This window comes from Microtus pennsylvanicus, chromosome 13 (assembly GCF_037038515.1).
Source record: "Microtus pennsylvanicus isolate mMicPen1 chromosome 13, mMicPen1.hap1, whole genome shotgun sequence".
Classification (NCBI taxonomy): domain Eukaryota; kingdom Metazoa; phylum Chordata; class Mammalia; order Rodentia; family Cricetidae; genus Microtus; species Microtus pennsylvanicus.
This window is the reverse complement of record NC_134591.1, coordinates 80536628-80545318: the sequence shown is the minus strand read 5'-3', so window position 1 is coordinate 80545318 and position 8691 is coordinate 80536628. Positions and strand designations below refer to the sequence as shown.

At 49.5% G+C, this 8691-nt stretch overlaps 1 long non-coding RNA gene across 1 annotated transcript; it reads right to left on the bottom strand.

Annotated features, from left to right (window-relative positions):
- Nucleotides 1–1931: 1931 nt before the first annotated feature.
- On the bottom strand, nt 1932–4260 carry LOC142834035 (uncharacterized). The gene is made up of 3 exons (XR_012907489.1): nt 3963–4260; nt 3024–3232; nt 1932–2594 (listed from the first exon to the last, which is right to left on the bottom strand). It is a non-coding gene; the product is annotated as an uncharacterized LOC142834035 (long non-coding RNA).
- Nucleotides 4261–8691: the final 4431 nt, after the last annotated feature.

Genomic DNA, 8691 nt, shown 5'->3' with positions numbered 1-8691 from the left:
GCCTCATGGAGACTCATGGCAGGTGTCCTGCAGACCATCCAGGGGACGTTTCCGTTATTGTTATCACAGCTTTCCTGAGCATGCCACCTCTCCAGCCGAGCCACAAATGGCCATCCAGGAGCCCTGGATGACCCTGACACAATAAGAATCCAGGATGCCGCCGGGCAGTGGTGGCACGTGCTTTTAATTCCAGCACTGGGAAGGCAGAGGTAGGCGGATCTCTGTGTGTTCAAGGCCAGCCTGGTCTACAGAGCAAGTTCCAGGGCAGGCTCCAAAGCTACACAAAGAAACCCTGTCTCGAAAAATGAATAAATAAATAAAAATATTTTTATTTTATAGCTGGCCACACCACACCCTTTCTGAGTTCTGTATCCTTCCTCCCCTAGGCCTGAGATGTGCCCCAGATCGTCACAGCACCCTGGACCCCCTTCTTTTCAGTTCTTCCCCCTGAAGCTCCCTGTGTGGTTTTCTTTCTTGACCTCACTTTAGCTAGTCTGGCACAGTCCCTTGACAGCCGCCCAGGGCCCAGGCATCTCTGCATCTTCTGACACCAACCCAGCACACCCTGGCTTACCCAGGCTGCCTGAGTCCTCCTCATGGTCCTCATCAAACACGTGATGCCCCATTCTGGGCCGAGCTTGGTTCTCCTGCTCAAGGCTGCACCATATCTTTCTCTATACAATAATATTTAGATTTCATAATTATAAATAATTTGTGAGGACGGCTCCAATTTTCTATCAACATTCTGATTGAAGTCAAGCTCTGCCCCCGACTACAGGGTTCTGATGATTTCCTGCCTGTGAGAGCGGGGTTCCGATTCTGAGTGGGTACCGACTAACCTTGCTCGGCCCTATAGCATACCTGTGATGAGCCCACCCTTTGGAACCATGCTTGCTGGTTTTCATGCGGCTAAGGCAAGGGTGACTCTAATGGCTCCACATTCCTGCTTTAGAATCAGGAAGATGTTGAAAATGGTCCATGGGCCAGGAAGCCCTCCCTAGGCTCAGGGCTCTGTGAAAATGTTCAGAGCTCAGAAAAATAGGGTGTTATGAAAATCAATGCCTCCCACAGTGTGCACTGCCTTTGCTTTTGGCACCCAATTGTCCACTGCTAATGGCCTGACAGGACCAGAAAGCCAAAAGGCCTGGCAGCTAGAGCGGATCTCGGCTTCCTCTCTGTCTCCAAGACAAAGGACTAGTTATGAGCCTCCAAAGGTGGGCATAGGGGGTAGGGCAAAATAGCGCACGCTTGACTCTTTCTCCCCGTCTCCTCATCACCATCTACCAGCTGAGGGTCTCAGCACAATCCCAGGCAGTTCGGAACTGGGAACAGTGAGTTACATAACGCAATATTAAGGCTGTAAATCTTCCTGGTAGCAGAACCCATAAACCCTGGCTTTTATTATCCACTTACCGCACAGACCCTGGCTGTTCCTTCATCGCAGCACAATTATCCCACAATTACTGTTAGATTGTTAAGTAAATAGTGTGCCAGAAGCGGCAATTCCCGGGCTCATAAATATATAAACAAACACCAGAGCGAGGCCCCGGAGCAATGGGAAGGAGGCAGGATAGGGTGCTGCAATGTCTGACATTCGCCTTCTGCAGATGGGTCCTTGGCAGTTACCCTCACAACCCCGCAGGGCCCCGGAAACTATGGGCACAGGGCAGGACAGAGAATCCAATACAGGCCAGCTGCATAGTCACAGCACGTGGGCGCTCCCCTAGGGCAAGGTAGCTGGAGAGGCAGGCACAGCGTCCCTGGGCCTCATCACACCTCCCTTTAGTGTCTGGGGCCCCTGTATGAACACGTAGCACAGGTGTAGCATGAGGAGAAAGAAACATACTCTCCTGCTTTGTTTTGTTTTGTCTTTTAATGAAAATGTTCTCATTGTCTTTCCCCCTAACAAATTCTAAACCAGGAGTTTCAAGTCCCTTCTCAGGAGAGGGGTGAAGGCACCACAACCCAGCCACACTGTGGGAACCGTTCTTGGCTGCACCTGAAGATGCAGAAACGGGAAGCAGGGACCAGGGTGGGCGTGTAGGCCAGATGATTCTGGGTCTGACGGGAGATGGGAACAGATAGAAGCACTTTCGTACTCTACTAGAAAAGCACATCTGTCTTGTAGAGAGGAACCCGAGCGTATGCGTCATTAATAGCAGCTCAGCAGTGCACACTGCTTACACCTTTGCTTGTTCTGAGTTAGCGCTTCAACCCAGGTAGCAGCTGGGGACCACAGTGCTAGTCTCCACATTCCAAGACCTGCCTGAGCCCAGACACCTGGAGGATAAAGGGAGAGGAAGAGGGATGCTCATATGGGTGGCAGCAGCATCACAGGAACTGCGGTTGACTAGTTCAGACCACCTGACCAGAGAGGCGGGGCCCAGCTCCCCAGTGACTGACTGCCTTTGTTCCCCTCCCTGGAGCAGGCTGGATAGAGGTATGCAGAGGAAGGCCGTTTTTCTGCTGCCTTCTCAGGCCTGTGTCCCTCTGTGTAAAGTGTAGCTTAAAGATTCCGTGGCTCTCTCTGCACTGACGTCTGTGGTTACAAACAGGGTGATCCTCTGATGTTTTAGTTGATGTTCTGTGGAATTCTAGGACACGTGAAACAAAACTCTGAGTTAAATGTTTGGGCAACCTTGTCCCCGGGATCAGAAAAGAGAGAGAATCTGGGGTTGCTGTCCACAACCACATTTCGTATCTTTCCTTTTTCTCTTTCTAATGTTTTTATTTTTGAGAATTCCACACAGCAGTGATTCATCTTCATTGCTTTCACCTCCTCCCCCAACACCTCTTGCCCCCCACTCCCTCTCAAGTTCAAGACTTCAGTTTCTTTAACTAGTATTATTATACACACACACACAAACGCACATGCACATATGTTGCTACATATTGTTACATACATATATAGATATATGTGTGAAACAATAATAGTTATTGTTACATATTGTTACAAATGTTATTATATATGCATATAACATATATAAAACCTTCTGAATCCATTAAGTGTTGCTCATGTGTACCTGTGCTTAGAGCTGACAACTGGGATCGGACAATCCATCTGGAGTTTGTCCCTGAAGAAAACTGATTAGGCACAGGACGTGAAGGGTGTTGCACAGACCTGGAGGGTGCTCCAGAAAAATGCCATTTGGAATCCAGGCTTCAAAGAGATGTACTGGAATGATCCCAGGTGCGATGCAGGTGGTCATGGCTCACTGGATGTTTACGCTTTCTGAGCAAATATTGAGGGTGCAAACATGACAAGAGTCTCATTCTTGCTGAAAGGTCCTCACCAGCAGCTCTAAAGGGCCAAGCCACACAGGCTGGGGTTGGGCAGCAAATAAGTAGCCTGTTCAAAGGAAAACCTCAGGGTCCTAGTGACCACTGGGACAAAGCTGCAGTATCCCGTGGTCCTTAGCTCCTTCTCTCCCCATTCTCTTAAAAAATAAAAAGGTTGATACAGAAGAAAGCAACCAATATAAAACACACATTACATGTTCTGAGGATAGCAATCCCAAATTGTCCACTTCCTGATCCCCAGAACAAATTAGTTGCCACAACAAAAGGGACTCGGGTTACAGATCACTTGGCTGACCTTGAAGCTAGAGAAGTTGTGAGATGCCCAAGGAAAGCAGATGAGTTAGAACTGGACACGGATGTGGGGTTCTCAATATGGAAGAGGATGCCCTGGGCAGGGTGGTGGCCAGAGAGGCAAGGAAATGATCCTCCCAGGGGTCCCTCCAGAAGAAGCAAGTCCCAACCACAGCCCACTTTAGCCCCAAGGAGGCCCATATGGACTTGTGAGCCTCAGAACCAAGGTAACCAAACTACCTTGTCTGAAGTTTTGGCACTAGCCACAGTGCTTGTGAAAGCTAAACACAATTCTGAACCATTGTGGGGAGTGTGCTCCCTGCACTCATCATAAAACAGTGATCATAGTTGGACTTTTCCAGGAGACATACCAGCCCCTAGTGTCCTTGACTCAAATCCAGAGCCCCACCCACTGTCTGACAGCAGGCAGAGGGCTTCAGTGGCATCCTGGGCTCTCTTGGCATGGCTCCCTCTGACCCTGTGTTCAGAAGAGGTGGGACTGAGCTCCCATTCCAGCCTGTTTACAATGAGCCCAACAACCAGGAGGGCACCTAGAGCAGGGGAGGGAGGGCACTTATTGCAACAGCATCTTCCAGCCACCGCTTCGCCTGTTTGTGCCAGTGTTTAAATTGAATGTGCGCTTCTTAAAAATTCTATTTGCATTATCTTATCGAGCGATCATTCCCTGGAACATCATAAAACAAACATTAATTAGGTCTCCAATTGTTGCAGCCTCCTCCAAGCTCTCAGCCACACAACAGACCCTTCCATCCTTGGGCTCTGGTCTGAAGACAGCTGGGCCAGAATCAAGCAGTTCTGGCATAAGCAAGGTCTGTATCCCCCATGAAGGGCACCTCTATGCAGCAGGGAAGGAGATGGTCCTGGATGGTGGGGACAGCTCCTGGTACAGATACACCTGTCAACTAGCAAGATCCAAACCCATCATGACCAGAGTGTAGGTCACAGCGAGTGACCACTCTACTTCCATGTCCATCACAGTCTTACACCCAGATGCTGCCCAGCTCCAAATCCCCACCTGCTCTGCCAAGCCACAGGATAGCTAGTACTCAGTACCAAAATCAAAATTCACTACAAGAAACTAAAGCACAATCAACAGAATCTCAGGGATAGAAATTGGGTTTCAACCCGAAGGTCAGAAAAGCAAAACAGTCAGCCACTGGCTCTTACCTCCACCTCAGTCCAAAGTGGTGATCCTGCCTCCAAGAATCTCAGATTGAGACTGTGACTGAGAGCTGTCTCCTCCTGCTTTATAATCCTCTCTAGGGCTGGGATTAAAGTGTGTACCACTGGGTTAAAAGCATGCACTGCCAGGTTTCTATGGCAACTTGTGTGGCTACTGGGATTAAAGGTGTGAGTCACCACTGCCTGGTCAGTAAGGCTGACCAGCAGGGCTGTTTTACTCTGATCTTCAGGCAAACTTTATTTATTAAAATACAAATGAAATACCACTACAGAAAACGGACGGAGGACTGAGAAGGCTGGGGGTTTGTTTGCCTGCCCATCTGCTTCCCTGCTTCCTCATCTTTTTGTTTGGTTTTTCGGGACAGGTTTTCTCTATGTAGTTTTGCAGCCTGTCCTGGAACTTGCTCGTAGATCAGGCTGGTCTTGAACTCACAGAGATCCGCCTGCCTCTGCCTCCTGAGTGCTGGAATTAAAGGCGTGTGCCACCACTGCCTGGCCTGCTTCCTTATCTTTAAAAGCACAACTCTAAACAAACAGCTCAGCCTAATTTTTCCAGTAGTTCAAAGTCACCTGTCGGGTTCTCCCTGACAGGTCCTAACCCCACTAGTGAGAGCCCCAATCTGGGGACTGGAGCCAGATCCCCAACATCCCCAGAGCCCTTGAGTCATCACACTTTGAGTGAATAATCCAAGTGACCAACTTAGGTCACATCTGTGTGGGCCCCAGGCCCATCCTACAAGGTGCTCACACACTCACAGTGCTGAGAGGTGACGGCATGTACAGGGCATTCAGGAAGGGAAGGAGAACCCGACCCTAGCCAGCGCTGAGGTCACATGGTACCGGCCTGGAGGCAACACCCACACCCCATCCCGAAGAAAGGATGCAGGGTCCCAGGAGGTACCAAGGTCAGCCACAAGGGCTGGCTTCCAGGCTCTGCAGCTCCTACCCCTCACGTGTGTGCAGCTGGTGTGGCACCAACTAGCACCTCTGGATGAGTTTCTGAGGCTCCACACAAGACACTGAACCACAGTCACCATGCACACTTGCCTAGGTCTCTATCCTGGAATCATCTCCAATGCCGGGATAAAATACCACGAAAGGAAGCAGCTTAGGGGAGAAACAAATTCATTCTGGATTATGGCCCATCGTTGTGTGGAAATCATGGCAGAAGCTAGAAGCAGCTAATCCCAGAGAAGAACAGAGAGAAAGGACTCCAGGCAGGCCACTTGCTTGCACTTAGGTCCATTTCTCCGCTCTTTACAGTTTAGGACTCCCTGCCTAGGGAATGGTGTCACTAGCAGAGGGCTGGGACTTCCCACATCAGTTACCTTAATTAAAACAACCCCCTGTAGAGGGGCCCATATACCAGCTTACTGTAGATGGTAGAGACTCTCTTCCCAGGGGACTCCAGGCTGTGTCAAGCTGATACTTCAAACTAACTGGCACCTTCTCTTTACTTTGAACTGCAAAGCTTGAGTTCTTTAATAATTCTATTTACAAGTTGTTTGGGTGGTTTGTGGGGTGTAAGGGGGATCAGAAAGGAGGCTGCTACTATGCCATCTCTGTCTTAACATCAGAGTCTCCTCTCTTGTGTGATGACAGCAGTGACCTACTCTCCCAAGTCACCTGGTATTGAAGATTCTCGTGGGATGAGGGTGTCTTTGTCCTGGAACCCAGATAACTCCTAGCAAACAGGGCAGTGGGTCTCAGGAAGAGCTGGCACCGGGTTTAGGGACCAACTTCAAATAGGCTTTCATAAAATACATCCAAGGGACAGTTTCCCATCTAGTACAAAATAGGAGGGTTCAGAACACTGGTTCTCTGGTTATTTCTAGAAATAGAATGGCTCTACTAATATTTATTTTAGTTGCGAGCAAGAAGGGGGTGGGTCTCCTCAAACATGGGAGTGGAGGGAGGGTGTGTCCCTATGACCTCAGAAGCCCAGGATGGGAGAGGCTGTTCAGAAAGCTGTTTCCTGACCTCCAGCAAGTCACACCAATCTGGAGACTGGGGGAAAGTTCCTGGTGGGTTCTTGGGCAGGAAATAAGCATTCTCCTCAGCTCCTGTGGTTTTAGGGATTTCTCCCTGGCCTGAAAAACAACAGACATAAAAATTCCCTCCTTTCAGCAAACCACCCTCTCCCCTCTCTTACACCATCCCCGCGCAACTCCTGCAGCCAACACCTGCTGGCCACCACAGTCACCCCGTATCTCAGCCCCAGCGGCTGAGTTATTTTCATTTCTTTATATATATTTTTAAGAGAGAGAAGCTGTCGCCGGCAGGGTAATTGTCCTTTCATGCAATCCCATCTCAGACGGAGCCCGGCAGCCCTCACTTCATTAACAGCAAAGACTCTCCCTGAGAAATCAATTGCAACCTAAATTATAAAGACAAAAATCAATCCCATGACACATCCTTTCTTTCTGCACGGGAACATCCAGGAATACCAGGGCAGGCTCCAGAGGCTCCTGCCTGTGCCCAGGAGCTAGGAGTATGGGCAAACCCAGGGGCCAGAGAGACGCAGGGCTTTTGAATATCTATTTAATCAGGCAAGCCAGCCATGCAAGAGGATAGCCATCCACGCATTTCAAAGCAATGGCCGTTCTCTTGAACATTTTTCAAGCAACTACTGTATGCCAAACCCTAAAATTTGAATTTAATTAAAAATTAAAATAAATGTTAAGTTAGTCAAAACAAGCAATCTGGTCTCTTCCCTACTGTCACGGCCACCCTCCACCCGCAAGGATGAGGCGACCACCGGAGCTCTTCTCACTGCAGTTTATTCCAGGACCTTTATTCACTCTCTCTCTTCCTCTCTTCCCCTCTCTCTCCGTTGACCTCTCTCCTTTTTTCCTCTCTCTTTCCGTTTTTCTTGACCTCTCTCTCTTTTTTCCTCTCTCCCCGGCAAACCTCTCCCAGCCCTTAAGTAGGCACGGGCTGCCTGCCAATCCCGGATTGCCAGGTGGGCACTGCCCATAGGCCCACGCATATGCAAGCCGCTGATAAACATTGCGTGATCATAGCATAGGTCAGCCTTTAGCCATAGGAGTTGATTATACATCTCCATCAGTTGTGATTCCACGCAGCTCGCTACACCCTATGTCTGTAGAGGCTCTTGGAAGGGGGAGGAATACACATGTATGAGCAATGAACTTGGACTGCATGCGGGTATGAGGCGGAGGGTGCATCACACATGGGGATAGTAGAGGGGGGTAACTTGAGTTGGGTCTCAAGGTTAAATAAGGAGGTTGCAAGGAAATGGTCCTTCTTGATCTTACTGGAAGAGGGTGGCACAGAGGAATGACTGAGTTGCTCTTTCAGTGACAATTGTCGTGGTTTTTGTAGGACAGATTCTGGCCGAATGGGAAAAGATCAATTATTTGCAGACAATTTCCTGAGCTCTGCTTTGGGGAAATAAGTGTGTAAAACCAGAAGGAACCACAGAGGTCCCATAGCACACCTCTAAAGTTGAGACTGAGTCGAAGGGAGACTCCTCAGTGGTGTTCCTGCTGAGCTCCAAGGCTTCTGCAGGAACCCTCCCACAACAGGTGCAGGGAGTGAACCCCACTCCAGGACTGCAGGCAGCTCTGTGTGGCCACAGATGGGACTCATGGAGAATAGCAAGGTCAGACTGCGTCCCCTAACATGATAGCACCAAAACCCCACATCTGACAAACCAGGAGTGGCAGCCATCGACAGGAAAAAAACTAGGCCCGGGAAACCAAGTGACTTTTTCAGACCTGGTCACCACAGAGGCAGATGGACATCTTAATAACCAAGAGAGCAGTGGAAGCCACTGGGAGAGGTGGGGCAAGAAAGAGGATAGTCACCCATTGCTGAGCCTCTATGGCCTCGAGGGACAACTTCCCCATCCCGTTCTCAAGCAAGGAACTCCCC